This window comes from Patagioenas fasciata, chromosome 4 (genome assembly GCF_037038585.1).
Source record: "Patagioenas fasciata isolate bPatFas1 chromosome 4, bPatFas1.hap1, whole genome shotgun sequence".
Classification (NCBI taxonomy): Eukaryota; Metazoa; Chordata; class Aves; order Columbiformes; family Columbidae; genus Patagioenas; species Patagioenas fasciata.
Window position 1 is genome coordinate 56,759,880 of NC_092523.1, and position 19,628 is coordinate 56,779,507.

The 19,628-nt window shown below is 38.2% G+C and overlaps 1 protein-coding gene across 8 annotated transcripts in view; it reads left to right on the forward strand.

Moving 5' to 3' along the window:
• The first annotated feature begins 12,833 nt into the window (after window positions 1–12,833).
• MAPK10 (mitogen-activated protein kinase 10) overlaps window positions 12,834–19,628 on the forward strand; it is a 161,352-nt gene continuing 154,557 nt past the window's right edge. For 3 of the 8 annotated variants that reach the window (XM_071807958.1, XM_071807959.1, XM_065836858.2), the window contains exons 1-2: window positions 12,838–13,250; window positions 17,763–17,882. The gene's annotated coding sequence lies outside the window, so the exon portion shown is untranslated. Of the gene's footprint in view, window positions 13,251–17,762; window positions 17,883–19,628 lie in introns of all 8 variants that reach the window. The other 5 variants (XM_065836861.2, XM_065836863.2, XM_071807961.1 and 2 more) reach the window with 4 other exon arrangements.

Sequence of the window (19,628 nt, forward strand, 5' to 3'; positions counted from 1 at the left end):
ATATATATATATTAATTTACGTGGCAAACACTGTTGGCAGTGGTACAGGTCTAGGAGCTGAGAATGGTGGTTTTCCTGATTTTGTGAGTGACAGGATTTTGCTGACATGACACCAGCGAAGATTGTGCTTATTGAAAGGCAATGTGGAAAAAACTACCTGTTAGGGAGCACATGCATCCCTTGGTCAGTTTTACTACAAGTGTAGACCAGCATGGAACAAACTTTTTCTGTAAGAGACCTCTGGACTGCCAGGCTGTGTGCTTACAGTTCTAAGCCATGCATTATTAGTATTTTCTGGCTCTGCTCTTTCATTCTATAGTACATAGTTTGTGTACCTGTATCCGTTTGTGTAACGTGTGTGTGTATATATGGAAAAAGAGCAGAGAAGTTTGAGTGTTTGTTGTGAAACTGCACTGTATTCCATGCTGCACTAGGATAAAAGGAAGAGGTCAGTGATGCAGACCAGCTTAGACCCAAGGGAGCACTCCTTTCAATGCTGCGTGTGGCAGTGTGTATTAACATGCTGTGTTGGAAGAAAACTGTTGGCACATATCTTAGAGGACTTTCAGTGCTGCCAGGTGATTGTGGGCATCCAGCCCAAAGCTGATGTGCAGTCACAGCCATTCTGCAATACTTGGGAAAAAAATTGAAAGCTGAACTCGTGTCTTTCTGTCTACCTGCAACTGGAAGCCAAATTATTCTGTATTCAGATCTAAATAAACTTCTTTCTGAACTATGTAGGGATCAGAAGTTCTAAAGCATGAGTATAATAAAATATTTGGAATATAAATATGGCTTAATAATGACAGTCCATTCCTTGGGGTTATCAACAGAACCTGAAACAGAAATGATCATATCGTCAATCTACTTCACAGTAATCGTTGACCTGAGCACTTGAGACTTGTGCAATGTGGGGAAAAAGACTTATTCATGAAGAGTAGCTGAAATAGATTGTGTAATAAATAGTAATGTTGCCTCTTTGTTTACATGTCTGGAAAATGCATGCCTGCAAAGAATGTGAAAATAAAAATATTACATTCAAAAGAATTGGTTTCCAAGGTTCTGTAGAAATTTATAATAAAATGTGTATGACATGACCAAGTAAAAAATACGGGGGTTTTGCTAGCTTTTGTGTATTATTAGTGTCTGTGTAAAAATGGATGCTATTTATTTGTATATGTAATAAAAAATAGATTATATTGGAAAAAGTAGACATGTTTCTCCATGTATTTCCTTGGAAATCATGAAAAAAATATTATTGCTTTTTATTGTTCAGGTCTTACCTGTCTTTTCAAGAAGAGATACGATTACATGAAGAAGTTTTGGTGGCTGCACTTCACTGTGGTGTCATCTCTTCTGCGAAGATGCAAAAATGGACAAACTCTGACAGACTAGTCCTGTGGTAAGTTATTACTGGCAAAAAAATAAGTGAGAACAGCATTACTGAACAAAAATTACATTTTTGGTTAGAGAAATGTTAAATGCTGCAGAAAGTGACTTCTGAAATCTGTATTCCCAGCACTTGCTTTTAGGCACCAATATTCCAGCCTTTCTGGGTTTTGCACTTCGGAGCCTGGAAAGGACTGAGAAGTTCTGCAGGGCTTTTGGTTTACAAAAACTATCTGAAGTCACCAGGATAAGTAATCTCAAACAGCACTCATTCAGCTGATCATGTCAGAAGAGGTCTGTTCTGATGAACTTTCCAAATACTTTCAAGGGATATAAACCAAGATGTTAACAGTTTAAATAAGCTAAATGCACAAGTATTAGGGTAGATTTAAAAAGCAAAACTAGTCTTTCATTAATAGTAAATAAAGGTAATCGTTGCAGTAAAAGCTTGCCTTTTTTTGTTTGCTGGTTCTGCTATCCAAGGGTCTGACTGTTCTCTTACATCCAGAAACACTTGAATCATCCTCTTAACTTGTTTAAGGTGAATCAGTTCAATATTGTGGTCAGTGGGCTGATGGAAGCAGTCCTGTAGGCAAGCTGTTGTTGGTTTATTCACTATTTGCAATAAACATTTCACTTAAAGGTCTTATGTTCTCTGCATAATATTAAAAAAGCCCAATTTGCAATAATTAAATTTCAAATATTTGCTTCTTTCAGTAGTAATGAAGTTGCTAAATGAAGGAAACAAGCAAAAAGCAGAAGAGAGAAAAAAGTGACAATCACTGTAGAAGGGAGCTATAGGATAAAGGCCTGTTAAGGATTTTTTTATTTTTTTTTTTTACTTGCAGTCAGGCTTAGTACAAGACTGTGTCTTCCAAGGCAGGAGGTAAAATAATTTGTAATATCTGCCAGCTGATAGAATTCATTTAGAAAAAAACAACTAAATCAGACAAAACCCCCCTACCACATCACCACAGATGCACAGACAAAACAAAATCAATCAAACAAAAAAACTCCCAACCCAAACCAACCAAACAAAAAAAAAAAACAACCCACAGCTAGGAAAATGGTATCCAGTGTACAGCAATTAGAAAGAATAGGATGACTGGCACCCAGACTGCAAAAAGGTTATACCTGTCTGAATAGGTGGAATAGGGAGGCACCCAGGAGAAGATGCATGTGATGATGAGCCAGGATAAGCCAATTTTCAGCATTGGGTAGTAGAAATAAGCTTTTGGACCAGACTTGTCTTGGCCTCCGAAAAGCTGTGTATAAAGACCAGTGGTGATCTTGGGGAAGAGAGAAGCAGTCTGTCCTGATTGCAGCTGCTTTTGTTGAAGAGCTCCTTAGCCTTACTTAATCTACTGTGAATACTGAAAATGATCAAAGAACAGCACTGGACTAATGGTATCCAGTATCTAAAATTTGACTAATACGTTTGATAAATGATTCATCTTCAGCATTTAGGAGATGAGCACTAAAAAACGGTTGTTTGAAATTTTGAGACTTGTCTGTGTCTGATCCCTAGTCAGGGTGATCTCTGCTTTGCTGTTAACAGTGGTTGCAACAGGGGTTAGTGTTCACCAGCTGTATTTTTTAATACATAATATTTTACAGTTTCATCCTCTTGGCATCTGCAATTCTATGCCTTTCTGAACATATCTGATGAGATAGTCACCTATGTCTGTGTTAAGTGTAGGATTCAGAAATAGGGTGGAGCTGTAACTAACTGTTGAGAAGATGAAAACATCAATATTGGTTAAACTGGGCTCTTAATGAAGGCAGCTGTGGCTGCTTTGTTTAGAAAAGGCAGAGAAAGAAGTGAAGGGTGGGGCCTGCCATCTTACGGGCTGTGCAGTTTCAGCACAGGCCTGTGTTATTTTTGGCGCTCCAAAAACTGCTTCTGCTTGCTTAAACAGTTGTAGGAACAAAACCAAGAATCCACTATTTCTCTTCTTAAGAAACTGGACAAGTGAGTTATTTCTCCCTTTCCATTTCTGACTCTGGATTTTGCATTCACGTCTGCACAGTGAATTCTAAGCTTGTCATTGCCTGAAAAAGTGGTTAACGCCACTGAGCTGTTACCTAAAAGTGCTGCTGTTTTTCCCATCTGTACTAAAAAACTAAGCAGCAGTCCTTCTCTGGCCCACCACAGAACAGCTTTAGGCACCCACGCTTGTGAGAGAGGCCCTGGAGTCTCCATGTTCTAGACAGGACAAAGAGTTTAGATATACTGCTGTGGCTAAGTATTTCCTCTAAGATAACTAGATGGTTGTCATCCTTCATGCCTGCAGCTTTGGATGACCTGCTTTGAACACGGTTTTCTCCCTAAACAATACATTGCTACACAACTTTGAGACTGGGATTCCGTCTGGTGAGCCACAGGTGTGAAAGACAGGTGTGCCAGTGTGCCATTCCTAGGTATCTAGCTTTCTTACTGATAGTAAAAGATCTGTGGTAAAGGCTGTTTTTGGTGAAATGATCTGGGGCAGCTTTCAAGAGGCTATTTAAGGCAGATATTCTGCTGAGTAGAGTCCCTAGTGAAGGCTTCATTTCATATCATTTTGTCCATCTGTTCTGTGATTTTTTTTTTCTTTAATGATAGGAAAGAAGCTAAAATTACTTTGGAATTTGTTCTTGTTCCTTGCTGCTTGTGTGAGGAGGAAAGTGAAACTTCATGACTTTAATAGGAATTTCATGGATTGGCATGCTTTCTTTTCCAGTTAAAATCTGAACAGCTGAGTTTTTTCTTTCATGTTTTTATTTCCCAACCCTTTCAATGCCAACTGAAAACAAAGGTTTTATTACAAGAGCTTGCTGGGTAACCACAAAAATTAAAGGAATTGCTTTTATTTGGCAACGATTTCCACATGTTGCTGCTGGCAGTTACTATTAAGTAACTCTTTCAATTCACTTTTATTTTTCATGCTTTTTTAGGACAAAACCTTTGAACTTCTCATCTTATTTCCAAGCGCCTTCTGTGTTAATGAGAGCATTTCCACAGAAAGCAGGGTAACAATGCAAATTATGAGATTATCTTTGAGATCTGTTAGTTTAAAGATATGGATAAAATATGTTTCTGTCTTAAAAAAAACCAATGCTGTCCAGATGCAAAAGTGGAACAATTTCGAGGTTTTTATAACAAATGTTAAGATTTTACCTATATAAACACTCAAAAACCAGCATGCTTTTTCCTGTGGTCCACTTAATAAATATACTTGCAGTTTAAAATTATTAAAATTGATTTTTCAGAAAAATAATTTTTAAAAAAGAAGATATGAAAGTGGTCTAAAATTTCTTTTTGTGTAAACTTGATTTTTTGAATTTGTTTCAGTTTTTTCTTCAATCAGTCATGTATTTTAGTAGTTACTAATCCTTAACTTTTGAACTTCCTTTTGACTTGACAAGCAGGAATAACACTATTTCCTATGATGCCGCAGTCCCTCTTCAGTGAAGTAATTAGACCAGTTATAAGAAAGAATTGAAACTGGCCTCTGCAAACTCTTCTCAGCCAACAGAAGTGGTTTTTCAAGTATTTATTTCTATTCAGGCAGGTTGCAATCTTGACTTTCCTGTCAGCAGAAATAATGCAATATTCAATTGGTGCGTGCCATGCGCTTTTGGCATAATGTGCAGAGAACTTGGTCTTATTCTTGAGCTTTCTGGCTTTGCCTAGATTTATATTCCAAATGTTGGCTGTAGATTTATCTGAATTTGCTGGATTATGAGAGTGGTTAGGTCAGATAAGCTTTTTCCAGTACAGGTACTAAAAGACATGGATCACACCATCTCTCTACTTTTTCAGTGAAATAAACAGATTGGGATCCTTATGGTTCTCTAGCTTAAGCAGGGTTTTCACAAGTGTCTTCCCCCCACCCCCTCTGCTGCTTCTTATTGCTGTTTCTATGACATCTTTTGCAATACAGCAGGATGAAACAAAAGAGAAGTATACTGAGGCAGTGAAGAGAGGGGAGGGCTAGAAGCATGAAGAGTGTCTAAATTAGTGGAATGAGAGTGCCTGGAGAATGTGATCTCTGTATCTGAGCTATTATGTCAATTCTGAAATCTTTTCACATCACTGTTTTCTGCCTTTGGGGGATTTATGGACCTGTTCAGTTTTACCAGTTTGCATATTGCCCTCACTTAGCTGTCGTTTCATTCCAGAATCAATATTAAAATATGGTGCTTAAAAATGTTGCTTTGCCAAATGCGCATAATGCTGTATGGTAGAAACAGCTGAGTACATTCATGGGAGTAATACTTCCAGTGGTCTTATGCTGTTCATCTTAGACTGTATCTGCTGCTTGTCTTGACAAACTCTATTCGAGTGTGACATTAAATTGCAGTTATGTCCATTCTGCCTTGCAGTGCTCACTGATAGAGACCTTGGATTGTGTTTGGAGTTGTGGAAGGAAAATGAAACATGGCTTTTCAGGGGCTTCTTCTGTTTCTCTGCCCTCTGCCAGTCAGTATGACAGGAAGTGGAGGATGGAGCCCAAGCTGCTCCTGCTGAGATGAAGCAGCCAAAGCTCACTTGGGTAGCCGTGTCTTGGAGAGTAAGGTTCCATACTGATGTCACACAGGTACGGTGTCACATGTCATAGGCACTCTCTGGCCCTCACCCAGCACTTGAGACCATCGCAACCGTTCCTTTAGCTATCAAGTGCAAAAGCAGGTATGGTGAAGAGATTTTTGTGTCTGAGAGCATGTATCCCACATATAGCGCACTGGGTAGTCAGCACACCTATCTCACTCTGTTTTGCTGTGGGTGAATTTTATGTGAATCAAATGAAAATTTAGCTGTTCTACTTCATTTTAACTTGCAGGCAATGCTCGAGTCCTCAGTCTTAGTTTCTGTCTTCCTGAGGTACTGTCTTTACAACTCTCTACTTTCAGTGGAACCTTTTTGACTGAAATAGGGTCAGGACTGAGATAAAATAAAACCTCCAAAAATGCTTATTCATCATGTCTTCATTCTGCTCCCCAAGTGAAACAAGCACACCTTCAAAGTCATGTATTTGGAAGAAATACCTGGGGGAAGCAAATGCATGGAGACAACCCAATTGCATTAAAATAAGTGGATTGTGGGCTGCTATTTCTGGCATTCTGTAGGTCCAGTCTTGGAATTAGGACTTAGTAAGTGCACAGCATCACCTCGTGAGCTTCAGGAAAAAATGGATGAATTGTGCAAGCTGTTATCCAATAATTAAATTTAAGAAAACGAAAAAACTCCAAAGCAAGTAATCTACCAACAAAGACTTTATAAGAAAAGGTAATATATGGAAAGCCTTTGAAGTTTTCCAGGAACTAGAGATTTTGTTAGTGGAGAAGGTTTGTTTACCTGTTAGCAGGATGCTGGAGTCCATGTAGTTCACCCAATCTGGATATTTATTCTTTTTGCATTTTGGTGAGTCTGAGCAACTTTGAATACAGCAGTATTTAGCCAAGAGAATTATTTGCCCCGTCGCTTCTCAATCCTACCTTAGGGAACATATTATTGCCGTGGTAACAGAGTCAAAGCTTTTGCTGTCAGTCAAGCTCAAGATAGGAAATGATATTCTTTCAAAATGTGTATTTGGAGTACAACTTATTAAAATAATCAATATTTATACAGCAGACAATATCTTCAGACAGGCTGGACACCATCTGTCACAGTCTGATTTAATTTTATGGTTCCAGCAAAGTGAACCTGCAGTGTACAAATACAGAGGTTGGCAGGAAGTGTGTCATAGTTTTCAGGTAAAACTGTGAGATGTAAATGGTTGTGTATTCCTGTTATGTAAATCGAGAAAGTACTCATTTAGAGAAGGGGTTGATTTGTGTTTGTTTGCATCCTGAAACAAGTTTAAATTCTGTTTAGTGCTCTATTGTACTGGAATAATTTATAATTAAATCTTTGATACATGCCTTATGTGTCTCTGCAGGGAAAATTGAGCATGAAATCATTCACTCTGGAAGAATTATTGAATACAGGAAATGGCAATTTTTTAAATTAGGTAAGATTTGAACAGTTCTTAACTACTTGTTTTTACCTTCAGATGGCAATTTTAAATTAGGATTGTTTTCTTTTCTGTGGTAAGCATTCAGTTTATGGAATGTTTAGCATTTTATGTAATGGTTTGTGTCATTAGGATAATAAAACAGCAGTGGTAAGTTTAATCAAAAATATATTAGTGCATTTTAGGGTATATTCATTTTCTAGAGTTTTACAGGACATATAGCCCTTGACAGTAGACAGACCAGTGAGGGTGAGTGCTTCTGTCGAAAATGGTAATGGTATTGTGTGCTGAAATCTTTTTCATGACATGTGTGTCATTGAATAAGTACTGAAATATTTTTCACTAAAGATGCAGCAATTGAGATACAGATGAACTAGTTTCACATGCTTAAGTTATTCATTAGGTTCATTCCCTTTGAAAGAAGTACTTAGCAATCCTTTTTACAACCAATTCACTGCACAGCAAGGAATATGTGTGTCTTTCTGTTTGATATTTATGGGCTTTGGATCAGGACTTCCTTTTTCTAATTAATGATGAGTATAAAAACTTGAATCCTTCTAATGCATGTATTCGTATGCAAGCATGCATGTGCACATTTCTTCTGTGTTAATGCCTGTCTTAATGTAACCCTGGTAACATTTGTTTTATCCTATATAAATTGATTTATAAATGTATGGGTAATGAATAGTGCTCTTAACTTGAAGAACCTTTTTTTTTTTTCAGAAACTACTCTTTTTCTCTACCACATATAAAACAGGTTTTCACTTTCTGAAATAACTGCATTTCTGTAAAATACCAGACTAGTTGCCTGATTTTGTAGTTGTTTGTATGATTTATAATAAGGCGATCGGTTTAACTCCTTGGACAGTTCCTGTTTATCAGTCTATGTTCTTCACAAATTCTTTTTCCCTGTTCTCAGGTACCAGATTTTGTCTCCAGTTACACTTTGTAACTGCAGCAACTCTGTATTGGTCAGGCTATAGGAAGTTACTGTTAAGATTGTGCTTTTCAACAGCAAAGTTAACCAGAAAGGAGATGTGATTCTGCTCATAGTTATTTCTCCACTTCAGTTTAGTTCTTTTACATTTATCCATCTGTGTAACAAAGTTAAAGAAATCTTGAGGTTAAAATGTGCTCATCTTCATGGTATGACACTGAAGAGATAGTAGAAGGGACGGGGTGGTGAAAAAGGGGGTGATGGGAGTGTGTGCAGCTTCCTTAACTTTTTTCCAAGAACCTTCCTCAGCCACTACTGTAAGGATCATGTGGAAAATCTGATGGCTTTAAAGGCCTTTTGATGGAGATGAGCACAAAATGCAGGATCGTTGTTTTGTCTGAGAGAAAGACCAGGTCAACCTTCGTGAGTAATAATTCTTGAGAAAGAGATTGAATAAAATATTGCAAATTTTCAGATTTAATTAAAACTAGCTGAGAAGTTCAGTGCAATGGAAGGTTGTACTGCAGGCAAATGAGAGCTGCACAAAAAGGTTTGTGTATTTGAGTTCTCAAGCTTGAAAAATAGCTTTGGAACAAAGGAACTCATGGATTTTATGTACACCAGTCATATACCTTGGGAGAACAGCAGTGATGTGGTTAGTCTGGGTTCCAGCATCATATATAGCCTATTGTACCTCTTCAGTGTTTTACTGTACTGTGCAACATTACATCAGACTGGAATCAGAGAAACTATGGCTGAAAAGTGATGCTGAGAAATCACTTAGTTCTAGCTTTAGCACTGAATGGGTGGGAAGGATTTGTTTAGAGATTGGTTTGTGGCTTTATGCTTTGAAATATGGTGGCATTTGCTCACCAGGATTCTATTTTAGTCGCCTTAATGTGATCCATGTAGCAAGTGAGAAGAATATGACCTCTGTAAGGCATAGAGCTGAATGGGGTGTGTAGCAGCTACTGGACCACCACAGTTTTCAACCCAGTGTGTTAAGCTGTTACAAGTTCCAGGTAATTTTAATACGTAGGATCGTGAACTGTGACAATTTAGGACTTGGTGCATGCAGCCATCCATGCAGCAGTCTCTGGGAGCTATGGCATAAACTGCTTGAGCATTTCCAGTTTAGTCCTGGACTTCACGTGGATTAATAGTGAGTCACTAAGTAGTTCCACGGCAGGCAGAGCTGGTACTTCTGGAGTTACTGGTCTGTTGGTAGTACCATTTCAGAAGATTCATGTAAAACTGTTGAAGGTGAACAAAAAGTCATGGCTGCTTTCCTCCATCTGTTAAACTTAATTTTTTCAGAGGGCTTCATTTACCTACATCTATTTTTCATCTTAAAAAAAAAACAAAAAACCAAAAACCTAAATAGCATCAGCAAACAAAGAATTGGAAGTACAGATGGACAAGAATCTCAATTTTACATTGTTATTTTTTTTATTTAAGAGTACTCTCTCTTTATTTGTGTAAATACAGGATTGAATGTGAGCAGCTCCTGACATAATTGTTCTCTGAACCTCAGTGCTCTCAGTCTATCTCAAGAAAATCGATGACAGAGGTACAGTCTAGTGTTCATCTCCTGGGCTACAAATTGTACATACTTCTCTTGCATCCATATTCAAGGTAAAACAAGATGAAGTTTTGTACTAAAAAAGACCAACACTAATGAGCGCTTTAGAGGCACAAAGTGGGGGTATAAGAGCTTAATTGAAATGAATTTAATTGGCTCATGGTGACCTTTGTATCTCTCCTCCTGTTGTAAACATATGCTTCAGTCCAGTTGATCTTAAATTCATACTGTTCTCACTTCCACTCTTGCCTATTATGGAGAGCATTAGTCTGCCTGTTAAGACTGGAACAGCTATTTTGGGAAACAGGTGTCTAGAATGATTATTTTAAATTGACTCAAATTTTCTGCACGGTGTCAGGCCATTACAATGTTTATCTTAGGCCTGACTCCAGGCTGGAATGCATTTTTATGGTGTCTTTGTCTACCTTGACCCAGCCAGTGATCCATCTCAGCAGGAAACTGCAAAGAGTGAGCTGTAGTCATTCCACACAAGGGTGGAGTGAAATCTTGGTTTGTCTGTTGAGCTCGAGGAAGCAGCAGCCCTCTATCAGAAAAAAAGCAGCATCCTGAAAGATGCTACTTTCAGTTAGATCTGTTGTGCCAAAAGCACATACCCTAATTACTCTTTAAAAGCTCTGTCACCTCTGCAAGAGCTTAGGCACTTTAGTTTCTTTCTTCTCCCTTCCCACAACCACAGTCTCCATAATTGTGTCAAAAGCAAGCACTCCCTACCCCTTCTGCACCAACAAATGGTCAATTAATGCTATTTTCAAAGGTATTCTCCATTCTACTGACTCACACCATAGTTTTTCTTTCAGGGAATCTATTTTTTAATGTATTCTGAACATTTTAGGTAGTACAATTAAAATACGTGCATGGGAATATTTTTAAGAAAAAAAAAAAATCCCCCTCTGTTTCAGATTAGTAATAAGCGGATACATATATGTATATATTTCTGTATGGTTGCTGTAGTGGAGTCATTCACCAAATAAGCCAAAATCTTTAATAGGTTTTCATAATAAACAGGCTCTCCACCCGTCAAGAAAGAGGCTACTACATAGGCTTTATTCAAAGAAATAATTTCATTCTGGTATTCTGCCTAACAATAGCATAATTCTAGAGTTTCATTGAAGAAGACTGGTAAGCACAAAAGAAATATTTTTTCAGAATATTCTCTTGTGGTATTCTGTAGTATCTGGAAGGGAAGAAACCATTCTTGAAGTGTTTTATCAGCCAGCTATGCTGCAAGCAGTACTACTTCTTGTTCAAATATGACAATTAGATGGTAGCAGAAAGTAATGTCTTGGATGCCTTAAGAGAGGAGATGTGGTAACAGTATGGCAGAAAGAACAGGGTTACAGAGACGAAAAGGGGATGAGGGTTTTGGTGTTTTTAATTACAATGTGAAAACTACCTGTTTATTTTTGTTTGTTTTTTGTTTTGGCAACCTTGTGATGAGGGTTTAGGTTGGGCTTTTTTGGTTGCTTCAATATCTTGTAGTTATTGCTAATTGTGGCTTCTGCTATGCATCTTGCAGCTCCATTACTTGCCTCTCATCCTTTCATCGCTCAAAAAAAGTGGCATAGTAAACTGTAGATTTCTGAAGCTTACCTAGTCAAATACGCGAATGCCTCCTGAGGACATTTATGACACTGGTGACAATGGCAGGACATTCCCTGGGCACATGATGTACCTATGCATGCTTCTTCCTTATGTCACATCCAGCCTTCTCTTAATCTAAGAGCACAGGGAGAACTTTCTGTGGTGATTGCTGGTTTGTGTTAAGTAAATTAAAAACAAAAAACAAAAGCAACAGTGTCGGAAAGTTGGAACTATAGATTTTTTTCTCACTGGAAATAAATGTGTTCAGGCTTTCATGCAACTATATATGTACACAGAAATGATACACAGACCAAGATGAAAACCTTCACCTCCCAAAATAAGTGCTGATAGCAGAACATGCAGGGCAAACAGGGTAAATGAAGAGAGTGGAGGAACATGGTACAGTTAAGGCGAGAATAGATAACCTACTTGTCCATGGTAATTGACGTACTGAAAGAAATTATTTTTCAGAGATGATAGCTATTCCAGCAAGATTTAATTTCACCGTAGTATTTCTGGCTAGCTCTTATCCCAGCCTAAATTTCATGGAAGTCTGTTCAGTGTAGTGGTCTTATCAGTGTACTTGCATTGATGTTTAATGCCAGAAGAGAGCACAAGACACATCCTGCAGTTTGATGTATACAGAAGTGTAACTTTTCAACTCGAGGACATCAGAAGTCATCACCAACTCTCTGTGAGCTCAAAATGCAATAGTACCTCTGGGCCATGGGGCCTTATCGAAGTGGCAAGTTTTTATTCCGGGAATTTGAGGCATTCCAGTAGTGGGCACAATATACTGCTAACAGAGATCTTTAGTGGTTCTTTGGGCTTCTAAGGGACTCTATTCTCAGAGCTGCCTTGCTTCTTCGTGCAGGCAATAGCTGCATGAATAGCTGTGTTCAATAGCTGTGAAGGCAATGTGTTGTGATTTTTATTTTTGCCCCCCCTCCCCCTTTTTTTCTCATGAGTACAAAATTTAAAGGCATTTCAAATATTTGGACATTTTTTTAGGGTGATGGGCATTTATGCCTGTGTATAGCAGCTAATGCAAACAAAAGAGCAGATCTGCACAGAATGAATTCTTGCTGTTACTGTGTCCAGTCTGTACTGGATGCTGCAGATGCCTGAGCTGCTGTTGCTGCTGGCGAGTGCTACAGAAGACTATTTGGCTTCCTTTTTCAGGCTGCTCTGTCCCCTGATTCTGCTCTATCTCCTGATTCACCAGGAGATACCGTAGCTGTGGCTGCAGATTAGACTTTTCTCTCCCTCCCCCTATGAGACCTCCGTGTGCTTTGACGTCATATGTGCTCCTTTCAGTTGCCATAGCAGCCCCATTCCCCAAGCTCTCTGCCTGTCTCCTCTGGTAGGTTCCACAATGGTACAGCCAGCATCACGCTGCACAATGGTTTCCAGGCAGTGAAAGAGCGTGATTCAGCAAGCCACTCTTTTTTTTTTTTTCCCCCCTCCCATCTCTTTTATTTCGTTATTATTAGACATTTTACCTCCCCTTTTTTTTGTTCTGCTCTTCCCTCTCCCCCAGACTTTTCGTTCAGTTCTCTAAAGGAAATCCTTGATTTGCTTTGAATCCTACTGCCCATTTTTTTATTTTTAAAAATTATTATTATAAATAGCCCATTTTTTCCGCGGCACTGTTTGGAATGTGATTTAAAAATAACCACCTAAAGTCGCAGTTTGGGGGAAAGGTTGCTGGACGAGGAGAATAGCTCGCAAGCACGGAATGGTAGGTGGTTGATGCTAATATTCTATGACTAACCTGCTTTTGCAGGGTGGGGTGATGAATATTGATTGCTGTTTAAAAGAAATGTGGGAGAGGGAGAGAGATACAGGTTAATAAACTGCTAACAGAAGCAGGAAGGCTGCAGGCTGTACATTTTGTGGCCAGAAAATAATCATTTTCCTGTGTTCAGGTTTGTACAAGTTTTTCTGTTTGGGCACTTTGGGTGACCGATGGTTTTGGGAGCAATGCAGAGGCACATCATGGGCAGGAGTGTGATAGTGCTTTACCAGCTGGCTCATGTAAACAGTACTGTTTTACTTGGCCTCGTCACCTCTAACAATGCTCGGGGGCTTTTGGGGGAAGGAGGTGTCTTGGCTTACAGTTCAGTAGATTTGAATACATTGTATGTGGGTTATATAGTCCATACAGAGCCATATAAAATCTGATTTTGTAAAAATAAGAAAGAAGAGAGGATAGTGATAAGCACCTAGAAGAGCCAGAGGACGGAAGTCTTGGCCTTCTGCAAAGTGTTTGAATAAAAGAAAAAAAAGTGTGTGGGAACAGAAATGAGTTAGAAAAACTGTGCTGAATAAGGGAGCAGGGGGTGTTTTTAATAAAGTGTGTTTTAAGATAATTGTGAGTCTTCTGCATTACTTTAATATGCGAATGAACAAAAAAAAAAAAAAACAAAACAAAACACAACACCACCTATTGGGGCTTAGAAAACCACCAAGAGCTTTTAGAAGTGTTTGCAGGACACTACAGGCCAGTTATTTTGTGAAAGAGAATTCAACAATCTAGATACTGCAGTGAAATCAATGTTGCTTTGGAGGGAAATCCTCTGGCAGAAAAGCTATTGCTATGGGAAGAAATGCTTGCTTTATTGTTTACTGCAGAGAGGCCTTATTAGAAATAATACAAATTTAACCTGGATAATTAATTGTTACAGCATTGTTTAATAAGCAGGTGGTGCTTCCAGTGAACCACGATGGGCATGTTTCACAGCATTTGTGTCCTGAGTGATCGGGAGCTTGTTTACATGGGTTCTTTTTGCTGCATAGCCTTATGATATCCTCAATGCAGCCTTCCCCCCCTCTGATATGTTCACTGTGAGTTTTGCCAGAGACCTGCTTAAAGACAAACCAACACTATATGAAAATACACATTTTGAAGAAAATTATTTAGAAATTTTATAGGAGGAAAATGCAAATGAAAATGATCAGCAGAAGCCTGAAATCAGCTTGCTGGAGGACACAGAGCTTGTCATGCAAGGCCATCTTTAGAAAAAGAAAAAGCTTAGGGATGGTGTTGCTGCTGCACAGGGCTGTTTGTCTTTGCACATACCTAACCTTTGTTTGGTTTCTGTGCCTTGGGGAAAGTGTAGGGCACCAAAGCACCAAACCTCTGATCTTTTAACCCTCTTTCAGAACGTTGCTCTGTAGCCAGTAGCCAAGAATACTCTGGAGTAGTATTTCTGTAGTGCTCCTACTTTGTGCTCATCTTTCCTGCTAGGAACGGTACCATAGAAATACATTTTCAGTTAGTGCAACTAATGACTTTCTCTTACAGGGACGCAGATGTGAATGACAAATGTGATTTGACCTCAGGCATTAAACAATTTTCCTTCTCCCTGACTCTTAGTAAACTGCACTCTTGTGCACTGCTTTCTCCTGAGGTTTCAAGTATGCATAATTTGTCAGGGTCCTATTGTAATTATGATTTTTGTTGAGGAGTATTAGGATTATAGAGGTGTTGCTCAATAGGGTAAGGGCAAAAATCGTTTAACATGAAAAATTAGTTGCCTTCAGCTGCCTGTCCGCCTGTTAGGTATTAGAAAATGTCCCGCTCATGCTTAGAAATATGTGTGTGCACTGAAGGGACTTTTTATGAACAGACCTTGGGGATTAGTGTTTTCTTGTAGGTTTTCTTTTTCTGCTGTCAGTGGTTGGCGTGTTTGCAGCCATTATTTAGAGATTTAATAGTACTGGATCAATAATTGTAAGACAAAATACCTTCCAGTATCTGGCTTTTGGAAGCAAAGAGAGAGGGATCAAAATTTCCCTACCATGGTATTGGAGAACATTATAAAGCTCACTTGTAGTTTGCAGTCCATTGCAAAACTCAGACAATTTAAGGGAGAGCTAAAGCAGGCCCAAAGGAGTAGGGTTTTAGCATTGTTCTGGCAGGCGACATCCTAGTTTTATTAAGATTTGGAAGGCAGAAAAGCTGCATTTAGAGAAAGGTCCCTAGTTTTAAAATTGGGTGTCTCTTAAACTGCTTTTTAGTAGAAGCTACTCCATTCTTTTGGCAGTTCCTGAATAACAGAAAATAATCACAGCTTGTTAATAATTTTTTTTAAGTGAAGTAAGTTTTAAATTTCTTATGGCAAGCATTCTATACCCACAGTCCATCCCATTTCACTGGTTACTTTTTAAGCTTATAACAGCACTACTAGAAATTACGATGTGAAAGCTTGACAATTGCCGTGTTACCAGTTTCTGTTCTGTTACATGATCAGGAGAAAAGGAGAAACTTCACTGGACCACAATACTGATTGTAAAAATAACCTGGCTTCCAGGGTTTGTATTTGCCACCCTTATCTATGATTCTTGCATGGCTGCTGTTCTGAAGGCCACCTGCAAGAAAAAATAACCCTCATAAAAAGGCAGCAGTTAAAAAATGCTGCATTTGCTGTGAGTTCTTTTTTCTTCCTTGCAGCACCATCTGTGTAGGCAGACATAAGGAAAAGTCTTTCACAGAAACAAATCGTTTTTACTCAAGTAACCATCTGAAACCCATGGTTACTGATGGTCTAAAACCTAAAGCAACATATAACTTCAACTAGTGTGAATATCAGGTGTTATGACTGTGTTTCCTTCTCTTACGCTGTGACAGTGAGATTGAAGTAGAGATCAAAAGCAGTACAGGGAATGGGATGGAATTCAATGGTCCCATCTACCATTCTACAAAGTTACACATCTTTCCTTGATTTACTACACTGTGTTTTATCCTCATAGCCATAGCTTTGTTTGGAAGCTCTAGAAGCACTTTTGGCCTTTGGTTAGAAGAGGAGGACAGGTAGTTCGAATGCCAATGCTTCTCAGTCTTGCTTCTTTGTTTTATAGTGAGATTTTTAATAAAGGATTTGGTATGTGATTTCTCTAGTGGCAGTGGAATTAATGTTCTCCGTTTGATCTCTATGGAAGGGATGTAAAGTCTTGAGCTTTTGTGTGTCTTAGGATGTCCCAGATTGTGCCTGGAGCATAGGACAGGGTCAGAGCCCTTGTTACAGCAAGAAAAAGAAAAAGCAGCTCTTGTATTTTTAGGATTCCAGGTTTTTCTCTTGACCAAAGAAGAGTGCAGACCCTTGCTCATATCAGATTTTTAGGTTGTAATAAACAGTAAAAGCAGGAGGCCCAGAACAGCCTTCCTGTTAAGTCAATAGCTGCTTCACCAGGATTCAACAGGAACATATCAGAAAACCCAGGAAATTAGGAACTGCTATTTGAAACATGTTCTCAAGGGAAGCTGAGTATGTGTAGCAGGCTCTCTTTTGTTAAACAGTTGTTTTCTCTTCAGGATTTTAAATCTTCTATTCTTAGTACAGAGTTTTAGTTCACTTACCTTCTGAGCTAGTTGAAAACATATTGCAAAACAATGGTAAGAAAATGTTGCCCAAACCTTCCACATAGTATTAGTCAGCTGTTTTTGTTCAGTCATTAGATACCAGAGTGGTACATGCTTGATTGCTGCTCCTCTCATTCACTGTCATAATACCAGAACATTTGCTTTTTAACTCATTTCTGAAGGCTGTGTCTAAGTTTATTGACTGCAGGCACTTTGTCATTTGAACATATTTTGTCACATTTTTTGTTTATTTGTTTTAAAGAGGATGCTAACTACCAACAGTGATTGACAGACCTTTTCTTATGTCTATATGTATCCATGTCGCACCGTTTATAAAGCCATTCATAGTGTCATAAGTCAAATTTAATTTTAATTCCCAGGTATTAGTGGCAGATGTTTGTGTAGAAATTTCAGCTTTAGTGAGAGTTTCTGTTCTTCCTTATTCCAAAGAAAAATGTGAAGCTCTAACCAGAAGAAGATAGGATAGAAACAAGAATAATTGTTGTAGAACAGTTTTATGATTTTTACTGCCATCTGTTCCAGTTTGAACAGTCTTGAACTTGAGCTCTTGAGCACTAGAGTCTGCCTGCCTTGATTCTTTTTTTTTAATTATTATTTTTTGGGGACAATAACTGTGACACCTCTCTCCCATTTAGAGAACACTTCATTCTGCATTATTTTCTATCTTTAGCCTTCCTTCTTTGCATGGAAGAAATGAATGGTACAAATACTGCATGTAGCTGGATGCATGATGGTATTATCAGAGGAAAATCTTCGTTATATGATGTGCAAATACTGATGCTTCATATTACCTTAGTTTTCTGAATTTTTTCTTTGTCTCTCTGGCTTGAAAAATAAAATATTTCTTTCTCTGTGTTTTGTCTTTAGGGCTAGTGTTAGAAACCTGTACCAGCAGCAGGCCAGACTCAAATATCAGCTATGGCAACCTGTGCATGAAGTTGATGCCTTTGAACTGTTTCCTATAGATGAGACCTAGCACGTGCTGTGGTAAGTCAGCAATGTATTATTTTATTAAATCATACTCATTTGCAAAACAAATAGTGCGCAATGCCAAAGTGGATGCTGATTTTTTGTTTGTTTGCTTTTAATTGTTGTGGAGGACAGGGAAGCATTAAATTAGCAACCTCTAGTAATTTATAGTCCACATGAGCGTAAAGCTGCTGTATCATTTCTGCATTGTACCTGCAGTTATCAGATGGAGTGCATTGGAAATGTGGTTTTGGTGAAACTGTGAAAATAGCAAAATAACTAAAAAAACCCTCTACATATGTGTTGTTCTGGGCTTGATACATCTACTATTTTACACCAGATTTTCTGTTTAATGTTTTGTATCTCCTGACTTGGGGTGAGGTTGTTTTATTTCTCAGTCTTAGAGATGACTGAGGAAGGCTGTGAGGAATTCTTACAGAATTTTTTTATGTATAAGTCTTTATCCTTGGACAGGAAAATAAATCATGACAATACTGATAAAAAGTAAATAGTATTTTTAAAAAATACTCTAAATTTAACTGTTTGTGAGTCTGCTAATAATGTCAATGAATGCTTCTTACATTTGATTTTGATCCTCATAATTTCTTTAAGATGACATTGATACACCTTGGGAGATGAGGCATTGTTTTTAGATGTCCTATGTAATTGCACAACAAAATTGTTGTGAAAACTTGTAACTCTTGTAAGTAATGCATTTTCTATTCAAAACAAGATTATATACATATATTTTTTTTCCTACTAGTAGCTAAGTGTTTGTCAGCTGCAGTCACCATAATGAGCATTAAAGCCAACAGCTTTAAAAAGAAGCCACAAATAGAAGTTGATACACTGGCCTTTACCATCAGTCATTGACAAATCTTATTTCTGGTGCTATTACACAAACAGGGTGTAGATACAAGTCACCAAAATTTTCTACTGTTCTATTAGGAGGTAGAATTGCGCCATATGTAGATCAGGCAGAGATGGAAACGCAGTATGTACTGACTGGTGAACAGTAGTGACATGTGGCTAATAGAACAGTGATGAAATGAGTGCTCCTATAGCATGTCATTTCTATCCTTGGTAAGTTGCTGAAAAAAATTGAACAGCTGTCAGTTAAATAAATTTGATTCTGCTCTGGAGTGAAATGAGAGAGAAAGTAGTAGAAAGCAGTGCCTACTAGTCCATTGAAAGAATCTGTGTACTGCGAAAACTAAGGGGGTTTCCCAAAGGGAGAAACCATATATTGGTCATAAATAATTTGTGGCCTGAAGAGTCCTGGTCTGGATGCTCATGTCCCTGACTTGTGGACATCTAGTGGAAGCAAAACATTTATGTAGAACTTAAAAACCTCCCTGTATTACTACTATGATATTTTTAACTTCTTTTGACCTATGACATTTGTCCTAAGGCAATTCTTGTTAGCAAGACAGGTTTCATCTTGGTTTAATATGTGGACTCTGAAAACTGTGAAAACCCTTCTTACGTGAATGGGTCTGGGTGCATTTTGAATTTATGGTGAAGCCTAAGACCATACAATCACCTTTTTTTTACATTTTAATTTCTGTGTTCGGCACCATATAGGTAAGGTGCTAGTTGTAACTACTGATAGGTTTTAAATAAACTGCCATCAGCAATGTATGGATGATTTATGGTAGTTGACAGTGCAGTGCAATATATCATCACAAATAAAGGATTTTGTCAATATGTCTGTAAAGAAGAGCAGCTAAGGAGAAGTTAAATGGAATTTTTGTGGTGTTGTGT